Source organism: Rhinopithecus bieti, unplaced genomic scaffold (genome assembly GCF_001698545.2).
Source record: "Rhinopithecus bieti isolate Rb0 unplaced genomic scaffold, ASM169854v2 scaffold_14454, whole genome shotgun sequence".
Classification (NCBI taxonomy): Eukaryota; Metazoa; Chordata; class Mammalia; order Primates; family Cercopithecidae; genus Rhinopithecus; species Rhinopithecus bieti.
In genome coordinates, this window is record NW_016808228.1 from 2,814,003 (window position 1) to 2,825,207 (window position 11,205).

General features: G+C 43.5%; 1 pseudogene; it reads left to right on the top strand.

The window, feature by feature from the left end:
* The first annotated feature begins 9,999 nt into the window (after positions 1–9,999).
* Positions 10,000–10,857, top strand: LOC108538123 (40S ribosomal protein SA-like; annotated as a pseudogene).
* The last annotated feature ends 348 nt before the right edge of the window (positions 10,858–11,205 follow it).

The following is an 11,205-nucleotide window of genomic DNA, read 5'->3' on the forward strand; positions in this document are numbered from 1 at the left end:
ACAGCACTGCAGATGCATCAGCTCTGTGATAGTGTTGGTGGATGAAGTCACAGAGGGAGAAAACTGGCCATCTCTGAGTGTTGAGGGGCTGATTGTTCTCCTGCAAGCCCAGGTATGGCAAGATGGCCCCTCTCAACTAGAAACAAACTTATCTTGCCAGTAACCCAGGGTAAAGGGTGTTACCTGAGATTCTTAGATTGAGGTCCAGAGGACTTGGGAGGAGAAGTTGGCCAGGCCAGGGCGCTCCCCTGAGTCGTACCCTTGGGCACTCTCCCTCCTTCCATTTAGCTAGTGCCTGCGTCAGGCCCGCCTAGAGGAGAGACAGATTGTGGTCTTCTTGTTTTCTGCAGCCCCCTCATAATTCCTGGTGGTTCCTCTCTCTGAGTGGACAGTCTCTACTTTTCTTTCCTTTTCCCCCACCTGCTTCTCTCCATCTTCCTGCTTGCTACCTGGTATTAGGGAACTTCCAGCTACTTCCTGAGAGTCTAGGGACTTTGTGCTGTTAGTTTGCCACCCACCAGAATTTACGGGAATATGAAGCTAGCTCTATGTTCCTCTTGTCTCACTGCCTCATTTGGGGCTAAGTTAGCAAATTGACAGCTGTCCAGAAAAGACACTGGAGATTTTATTCTTCAAGTCAAAGGAATGTTAAACAATCAGAACCCTCAGCTCTGTCTCAGGACAATAAGGGTTGATTGCTTAGACTGAAAGAGCTTTCTTCATGCCTTAAGCAGACCACTCCTGGCTCTGGGACAATTGGGCTTGGAGTCAGAGGATCGGAGTGTCTGTCTTGGCTCTGCCATTTACTAGCTTGGAACAGCCGGTTAGCCTATTAAAGCCTCAGTTTTCCTCGTATGTAAAATGGGAAGGATAACAACAACCCAACAAAATTTTGTGTATAAAGAAAAGGCTTTAGTAGTAGATGAAAAGGCTTTAGCATGATAGAAACAGAAGACATAATTATTATGGGCCATTGCCAGCTCCCTCAATCATCTTCATGATTAAAGGGTGAATTTCAGTCAGATTTCTTCCAGTCCACATTTTCTTGGATGCGGAAGTTCCTTCCTCTCTCCAGGAATTCTGATGGAATCCGTAGGGTCATCTATTACGTTCAGGAGGAATGTGAAAATCTGACCACGGCCATATATGTGCTTCTTACCTCTTCTGGCTGTGCCCTAAGCCAAGGCTCATAGTGGGGGCCGGCCATGGGAGCCTGCCTGGAAGTGTGAACATGGCATTCTCTTGGGCTTGCAGGGTCTCTGCAATGGGGGCTGCAGAATGTGGGACTGGAGTGGATGGACAGACTGTTAGCATAACGAGTTCAGAGAGAAGTTGTGGGTAGTGACAATACCACTGTGAGTCTGGATTTAGTCGCTGTAGGTCTTGAGTCCCACCAGCTGCCATTGAGAAACTACTAGGCAGGGCTCTGAAAAGTTTTTATTAATGAATTTGTCCAATGACTGAAGAGCTGCAGGTCATGCTATTCAAAGTGTATTGCTCCAAACTGGTAAAAGCCTAACTGTCATGGGCAGAGAATCCAGTCAGACCTCTTCTCTCTTCTATGACATCACCTCACTCTTTCCTTCTTATCCTCTCCACTCATGCCATCATCCTCGAACTCTCCCTCTCTAATGACTGCAGCTGCTCGTGGCACCTTAGGGGAGGACATAGGAAGTAGCCTTCTTTGCTGCCAAATCCAACCTCTGGGTTATTTATTATTTCAGAAGATACCTTGCTATTAAAGCACTAAGGCTCATGTTTTCCCTTTTCCTTAAGGAACAAATTCCATCATAGTCAAGGCCACAGAATTAGGTGTACAGAAGCAGAGCCAACACCTGATAAGACGGACCTTCATTCAGCGAGAGTTCTGACGGCCGCCAGTGATTGCTTCTGCAGTAGCCAGTGCAGCAGTCAGATTTGTCTCTCTCCCTTCCTTTCCCTCCCTTCCTCCCTTCCTCCCTCCTTCCCTCCCTCCTCCCCTCCCTTTCCTCCCTCTCTCTATTTCTGTCTCTCCCTCCCTCCATCCTTCCCTCTGTCTTTTTGCCTACTAGCAGACATCTCTTTTAAGCATTGGAGACAACGTTTTGGAAAATCTAAACAAATAGCAAGAGAGGATGTCCTTTTCATTCTGTAAACATAAAATGATTTAAATAATGGTCTTTTAAAAAGATGAAATGATAAAATAATGTAAGGTTATCTATTATATTACATCTTAAACTGCGCTCAGGGAAAACTACTAGAATATTTGGAGAAGAAGTCCCACTTTTCCTCCATAGTATTAAGTACAATCTTCAGAATACATGGGTTATTTGTCTTTTTTTCTTTTTTCTTCATTTTTTTCCCCTCAAGAGTGTTAGAGAGCTTGTAGCATGGCTAAAGCAGCAAAGAACTCACTGGCTTCCTCTCCCAGGGGGCTGTTTCTAGACCCCACCTTGACCTCTACGTGATTTCCATGGCTGCTCTGAGGCCTTAATGACTGGTCATCCAGGAAAGGGTCAATCAAGTCTCATGCTGTTGTGGGGGTAAAAGGACAAGCTGGGAAGCCATTTGTATCATTTTACAGAGAAAAGGGTTAAAGATGGCAAAGTATGAGGGCTTTTTAAAGACAGCTCCAGGGAGCATTAGGACATTAGGGCCTGTAAGTATCTGGCCTGGCCAATGACTTGAAACCTCACTAGATACCATCCCTTGTCTCACGACAGTGCCCCTTCTGCAAGCTCCCTGTTTAAAGTCATTATTCTGGGCCTTGTATTTTTCATCCACCTTTGCTCTTTGTGTCGCCCTATTCCTATATTTATGTAGCTCCTGACCTTTTCTTAGCTTTCCTTTGCATTTCTGTACCAGTCGATGGATACGGCTTCCCTGGTTTTGACCTTTGGCCCTGCTAGAACTGGGCTTGTCCTCTGGGTCCACTCTTGCTGGCGGTTCTAATCACAAGTGGGTCCAAGATTCTCTTAGCTCTGTCCAGCCTGCCCTGATTTCCCCAACAGGCAGGCTGAACAGTAGTGCCTCCTTCTACTTTGTGTGTATGTGTGTGTGTGTGTGTGTGTGTGTGTGTGTGTGTTGGTGTGTGGTGACAGGTGACCTGCTTTTCAAGGGGTATTTCAACAGTGAACAACATTAGGCTGGGTGACTGCTCTTCCATATTCCAGTCCACCTTCTATTTGTGTTGTGTTTAAGCCATGGAGGCCAATGAAATTTAGGAATGTATAACTTCTAGCTCTGCCAGCATCATTTTGTCTGGCCATAGTTGCTAGGTGAGATCTAGCCACTCCGACATCAAACCCAACCCAAATCACAGTCTCCTTGAATTTTGTGCCTTCCTCCTAGGGTTTCTGCAAGGGGCTCTTGATTAATCAGCGAGGTGTTTGTAAAGCTGAGATCTCTCATTGCAGACGTGACGAGCCATAATTCCTAATAACGGAGCTACCTTTCTCCAGTTGTCTCAGCCTGAGTGAAGGGGCTCCGTTGTGATTTATTGCCTTGCTGCAAAACCTTTGATAAGTGGCCACCAAATGGCTCCTCATTACTCAAAACTGCTCCAATTCTTTACACTAAAGTCCTATCCAAACCTCACACAAGCCACTTGTGTTCTGGAGGAAATGAATCAGGGATCTTCTCACTAAACTATTTTGGCATAAAAAAATATCATAAATGAGAGAGGAGAAAATCTTGTTTGCTAAAGGGCTGCTGGGTGAACTGCCTCTTGGCCTTTCGATAGCATCTTTGAAATGGAAATGGCCAGCTGCCTGACCTTCTGTTCAGTGACCCTTTTTGTAGAAAGTCAAATTGCAGCCGCTTCACAGCAGCAATTCACCTATGGACACAAACAGGATTTCCATTTTTTTCTAACCTTTTTTTTCCTGATGCATTTGTTACCATGAACATTTTTTTACTAGTTACATAAAAGACATCATGCTTAGAAAAAGAGACCCTTTACTTCAAAAGGATTGTAACTCATAATGATTTCAAAATACTAGGGAGGTGTCTGTCTTTAATTCTGCTCTCCATCCTATTTTAAAAATGTATTGTAATGTGAAAAGGCCTCAGAAAAGATGATATTCTAGAACAGAGTTTGGGGTTGTTAATGTTCCTACTCTCTTCTTGTGGTTCAGGGGAAAAAAATCTTGATTGTATTAAGAAGGGGGAAATAATCCCCACCTTACTGTGAACAAAAAGTGAAAAAGAAAGGCAAGTTCTGTTTATACGATTATGGTGAATCCCAGTTAATATGTACATACCTTTATGTTCTCTCTGTGGAGCAATTCTAAATTGGAATGAGGAGTCTGTTCTAAAATGGAATTAAAACCTGGCTATACTGCCCTTTTGGACCCTGTTGAAGCCTTTGGCACCCCTCTCCACCCCCACCATCCTCCTGCTGGTCCCTCTTCCTTCTCTTTCTGCTCTGATCAGGCAAGGCAGAACATCTTACTGAAGGTTGAGCATCAACACATTGTTTGACTTGGAGAGTGCTCGGGATGCGTGCCCACGGACTCTCCTAGGTGTCCAGGTGCTGCTCTACTTCTGATGCTGCTGCTTTGCTGGGACTGCAGGGCCAGTGTGGAGAGAGAGGCCTGCCTCCCACTCCATAGCTCACACCCCACATGTGGTGCCTGTTCTTCACGGGATGGATGGAATTGGGCAGAGGCTCACTCAGTGGCAAAGGGAAAACGACTCTTTCCTTGCCAAAGAAACTAGAGACATGGCTCATTAAGTTTTCATGGTAACAAATATTGAGATTCTGATTCACAGAATAACCCTGCAAGGCTGCATGCAGAGAGTGAAAGGGGCAGATTCTGGGGATGGACAATCTTAAATGTGGATCCTGGCTTGGCCATTTCCTGGTAAGCTGTATGACTGTGGATACATTATTTAATGTCTTGAAGCCTCCTTGTCATCATCAGTAAACTGAAGGCTAATACTGTCTCCTGGGGCTGATGTGAAGATGAGATGAAATGATGTATGGGAAATTGCTCAGCCCAGAGCTTGGTGCATAGTCAGCACTCAGTGAATATTTCTCCCTTCTCCTTCCCACTTCACAGGTTAGGAAATGAAGGAAATGGCCAGATTGGGATTTGATCCAAGCTTTGCTTTTCTTTTCTTTTTTTCACACTTCAAGTTCATGGTCTCACAGATTCTCCCTGTGTAAATGGGGATCCAATGATGTTAGTTACTCCTTATGAAGTTTTCATCAAGACTTTAGTTTCAAATAAATGTCTTCCGATTTGTTACTGACTGAAATCGCACAAATAATGATTACAAACATGCAGACAAAAGGAAAAAGTGAAAAAATTCCATTTGATCACCTGCTTCTTGTGGGAACCACTTCTCTACCCTACTGGGTTCACACCCTATCGAAAATGAATTTTAGAAACCCTGGAACAAATTAAAGAACACTGAAAAATATTCCTTCTTCTGTACTAATCCTTAAACCTATCACTTTAATCCAACACTTGATCGTTTACAAATAGCAATATGCTAGTTGGATATCTAGTCTTATTGAATTCAAACCTGTTTTCTTGAGTCACAATCAAAGCATATGTGATCATTTAATTCTTTTACTAATAACATATCATAAACGTTTATTTACATTGCTGTCTAGGCCTCATAATTTTAATTTTCATGGCTATAAAATGTCACATTCATTTTATATTATCAAACTTACCCATTTTGGCCTTAAATTTGTGTAGACAATGCAAGCCTAAGGAGAAGGTTGAGAACACTTGTGTGGTGTGAACATTCCAATTTGCCTTTAGTCATAACTTAAATGAGAGTATATAAGTAATCCAGTGTCCCATGTAGGGGGCTGAAGAAACAAAGAATATGAAGTCTGTATAAAACACAAACTAGAGCAGCAAGTTTAAGCTTTGGGAAGCCCCAGTTAATCTTTTCCTTTGCTCTTATTTTTTATTCAGTTTCTTTTTTTAGCTAACTCCAGGCAGAATAGCAATAAAGACTCCTTGCCTACTGTGGTTCATCAGAAGTATCTCGTGTCACAAGTTCTGTTTTCATCCTGATAGCCAGATATCAAAGGGGCTCAAATACATTGGGCTGTTCCTGATAGAGATCTGAACTTCTAGAGGCCTCTCTGAACTAAATCTATGACCCTCGTGTGCCAGGGCCATTGTTACTTGTGGAACACAATCTTTTTGATCCTATGTGAGGGAGCATGTTCCTTGCAGAAAGCAGGTAGGAGTCAAACCTTTTGTGTGCTCTTGCCCTCCATGAAAATCAAATCCTTGTGGCTACTTGAGCTTCTAAACCTTAGGCTTCATGAAGACAAATCCCTTGATGAAAGTGAATTCTTATGCAGATCTTTGGAAAGTATCTTTAGAAAGTTGGAAAAAGTTTTCGAATTCCTACAAACATGATTTAATTTTCAAAACTTTATATTTCACTTGCACAGTCAAGTCCTTTGTCCAGTCCTTGGACTAACTAAGGTCTGAATTTTTACCAACTTGCTCTTTGGCCTTATGCCTGACAGTAGGTACTGTGTGTTTGTTGAATGAGTGTATGTTTGTTGAACGAATAAATGAAACCCAAAGTCTGAACACAGGTTAAACTCATGGGTTTGCTAATAACTCTTCCATTTACTCTCCATGAGTGATTGTCGATTTAAATAATTTTGAAAATGTAAATGCTAAAAGTTTTGGGAGTGTATAGATTTAGATCCTTGTCTTGCAACTAACTCCCATTGTAAACTTGGACAAGTCATTTCACTTCTAAGGGCCTCAACTTTTGCATCAGTAAAAGGAGGCCAGCAACGTGTTAGTGGGCAGGGTGATTATCTAGGTGTCCTTTCTCTGAGGCTAGCACCTTGTCTTTCTAGCTTGCTGCATCCCAGTATATCTCCACATGGCCAGAGAGCAGCATTCTCTTACACCTAGCCTTCTATGATTCTAGGACCAATTACTTTGCATCCAGACTCTGTGCAAAAGTAGCAAGAACAAGTGTTCTCAGTGTAGGCATTTGGGTAGATGTCAGTACTGCCTTAGATTTTATGTGTTCAAACTGGGCTCAGAAGATCTGCTGGAATTATCTTCTCTTGGTGATCTCAGGCAGGGGGCCTTTTGGGAGTATACGTCAGTTCAAGCATTGGTTAAATATGCCAGCATGACTGATTTTGGACTTTAGTATTTCATCCTTAGTTTGCATTCTTGCTATTGTATGTTTAGCTGACTATTTAACACTTTTACTTGGATCTACAGATTTCCCCCCACAGAAAAACAAAACAAAACAAAAAACAAAAAGTATGTGGTCTTCTTTGGTATTTATTGTCTTAGCGAATGCTACCACTATTCACCCAGAAGGGTAAGCCAAAACTCCAGGAGTCATCCTTGACCTTACCCTGAATTCATCACCAAATCCCCCTCAGTGTAGCTTTTTATATATTTCTGATTTCCCTCTGCTTCTCTCAGGCTCCAAAGCTGCCTCACTAGTCTGAGTCACCATGACTTTTTCCCTGAGCACTATAGTAGCTTCCCAACTGGTCCTCTCATCTCCACCCTTGTCCTCACTGGTCACTGATACATTTTTGCCATGGGAGATTCAGTGGACATGTCTTCCAGATTGGAAATTAATCACGTCTCCCATCCTGCTTGATCCTTTGTGTGGTCAACCATGGCATTTTGGACAATGACCACAATTCTTAACATCTTCTAAAAGCCTTAAGTGGTGTGGCCCTTGCCTGTCAACCCTTTGAGCTCCATGCTCGGTCCTCACGGATCTTCTCTGATGCGGCATCTTTTTTCCTTGAGGAGAGAGAGCACTCCCATCTTTGCCCGTGTCTCAACCCAAGTTGTCTCTCTTCAGGGAAGCCGTGCCTGATTCCCCTCAATCTAAATATGTCCCCACGACCTAAACTTTCTGGTACATGGGCTTTTCTGAAGAACAGAAGAAGAAGAAACTGAAACTTAGAGGATTTAGTTAACGTGTCCAAAGTTAAACAGCTAATAAACAGTGAAACTGAGATCCAAGGTCCCAAGACCAATAATGATAAATCCAGGATTCAGAACTGTATTTGATTCTAAACTCTCTGCTGCTGACTACTATGCCAGAGATGGGAAATAGGTTTTTACCTCACATAGTAATTTTGATGAGCAGTGCTGCCTATAGTGACATGATGAAAAGGATTTCTGAGGTTTCATCCTTGCTCAGTGGAAAAGCATACCATGTTTAATTAGTGATGCCTGTCACAGGTGAGGAATAGGAGAAGGAAGGTAGACCAGGCAGGTAATTGCCCCATGCAAATGCTATAATGCACAATGTTATAGTCCTCATTTGATTTAAGAAAAAATCAAGAACAGAACCTCCTTATAGGTTAGAAGGGTGAGGAGCAGAACCCAGGACCCCTTAAGAAGGGATAGAGAGCATGATCACTGGGCTTTTGAAGGATGCCATGTCAAGCAGTTGTGAAAATCACTCCCCATGTTTTTTTTTTTTTTTTTTTTTGAGACGGAGTCTTGCTCTATCCCCCAGGCTGGAGTGCAATGGCTCAATCTAGGCTCACTGCAACTTCTGACTCCCGGGTTCAAGTGACTCTCCTGCATCAGCCTCCCAAGTAGCTGGGATTATAGGTGCCCACCACCACGCCCAGCTAATTTTTGCTTTTTTTTTAGTAGAGACGGGGTTTCACCATGTTGGCCAGGGCGGTCTCAAACTCCTGACCTCAGGTGATCCGCCAGCCTTGGCCTCCCAAAGTGCTGGGATTACAGGCATGAGCCACTGCACCTGGCCTCCCCATCTCTTTATAGGCCTTTTTACCTCCCTGCTATGAAGAAAGCTTTGATTGACATGTCACTGTGTGCTCTGGCAAGAAGCCAGGACTGGCAGAAGCAGATGGTAGAGATAGGAGTTCACTCCAAACTTTCTCAAGTTCACACCCTCATGATGCCTTTTAACATAGCGTATTGGAAAACTCAACTTACTTTCTGCAAAAAGATTCCAGGAAGGTGTGAAGGTGGAGGGTGGTTTGGGGTGAGGATTTTTCTCTCACATGTCAGGATCAGATGTCCGGCTTCTAGCCATGTTCTGAAGTACACTTGGCTAACATCTCTTTGAAGATCTGGGGTTTGTCTTATACACTGCTGAAGCTGCCCTGTAGTACCCAACACAGGGCTTCACCCATTAGTTCATGATGGTTGAATCCATTTTACTGTGGAAGGTCCCAACTTTCCCAAGGCAAAAGGCATTGCCTTATTCTTCATCTAATGGGTTATTTTCTGTGTCCTTGTCTGGGCACGTGGTCTGGAACTGGGTTATTGTGCTGAAGGTTTAAGCAGCTTTCTTGCTACAGCAATGTAGAGTTTACTTTCATCTTGGGCAGGAGACTGCACCAGGCTTATACAAGCATACCAGCTTACCTCAGCTCTCAGAAGGTACATGCAATTGGATCTATGTCCCTTCCTGTGGTCCTTGTCTCCTGATTTTCACAAGAAAGGGATAGAGGCTGTAGCATTTCAGTGTTCTGGTTTATGGTTCTGGATTCTGGGTTTCTAGTTGAGAATTATAGCTGGTGAGTGTTTGAGTTCTTGCCTGTGACTCTTTAAATCCCTTCTGCTTCCACAATGGCATGCTTACTTCTAGTCAATATCCAGGGCAGAGATTTTGATTCCACTCCAAATCTGTTTCTCCCTTAGTTTTCCTTTCTTAGTATTATCAGGTCAAAAATCTGTTTTTCCTTCAAATTTCCATCAACGTCGAGTCCATCAACAAACCTGTCAGTTTTACCTTCAAAACATTCTCCAATTCTGCTCCTGTCTCCCCTACCCCAACCACTACCATCTCAATGCTGGCTTCCTTTATTTCCTAACTAGACTAACGTAGCTTCCTCACTTATTTCTCTACTTCTACCTTCAACTGTCTCTATTTCACTTTCATACAGCTTCCAGAATGATCTTTATTAAAAAATACTTAATTTTGCCTTTCTGCGCTACCCACAGAGGGGTCGATTCGGCATTGTTCTGGATTCCTGTCGTAACTTAAAGGGAAACTTTCACAATGTCTGGAGCCCTTGATGCCCTGCAAATGAATGAGGAGGATGTCCTTAAGTTCCTTGCAGCCGGAACCTACTTAGGTGGAACCAATCTTGACTTCCAGATGGAACAGTACATCTATAAAAGGAAAAGTGATGGCATCCACATCATAAATCTGAAGAGGACCTGGGAGAAGCTTCTGCTGGCAGCTTGTGCCATTGTTGCCATTGAAAACCCTGCTGATGTCAGTGTCATATCCTCTAGGAATACTGGCCAGAGGGCCATGATGAAGTTTGTTGCTGCCACAGGAGCCACTCCAATTGCTGGCTGCTTCATTCCTGGAACCTTCACTAACCAGATCCAGGCAGCCTTCTGGGAGCCATGGGTTCACCAGCTGGTCATGGAGGCATCTTATGTTAACCTACCTATCATTGCTCTGTGTAACACAGATTCTACTCTGTGCTATATGGACATTGCCATCCCGTGCAACAAGGGAGCTCGCTCAGTGGGTCTGATGTGGTGGATGCTGGCTTGGGAAGTTCTGCACATGCGTGGCACCATTTCCCATGAACACCCGTGGGAGGTCATGCCTGATCTCTACTTCTGCAGAGATCCTGAAGAGATTGAAAAAGAAGAGCAGGCTGCTGCTGAAAAGGCTGTGACCAAGGAGGAATTTCAGGGTGAATGAACTGCTGTAGCTCCTGAGTTCACTGCTACTCAGCCTAAGGTTGCAGGCTGGTCTGAAGGAGTGTAGGCACCCTCTGTGCCTATTCAGCAGTTCCCTACTAAAGACTGGAGCACTCAGTCTGTCATGGAAGACTGGTCTGCAGCTTCCACTGCTCAGGCCACTGAGTGGGTAGGAGCAACCTCTGAATGGTCTTAAGCTGTTTTTGCACGGGCTCTTAAGCAACATGGAATAAGGTTGATGGAAAATAAATATCAGTTTCCAAACAAAATACTTAATTTTAGAGAAGTTTTAGGCTCACAGCAAAATTGAGTTAAAGATACTACAAATTTTTCCATTTTACACCCCTCTCACTTCCCATGCGCAGCCTCTACCATTACAAACCTCTTTCACCAGAGTGGTACATTTGTTACAATTGCTTAACCTACACTGATGCATTATAATTACTCAAAGTCTATAGTTTAAATTAGAGCTCACTCTTGGTGTTGAACGTTCTCTGGGTTTTGGCAAATGTATAATGTCATGTGTCCACCATTATAGTATCAT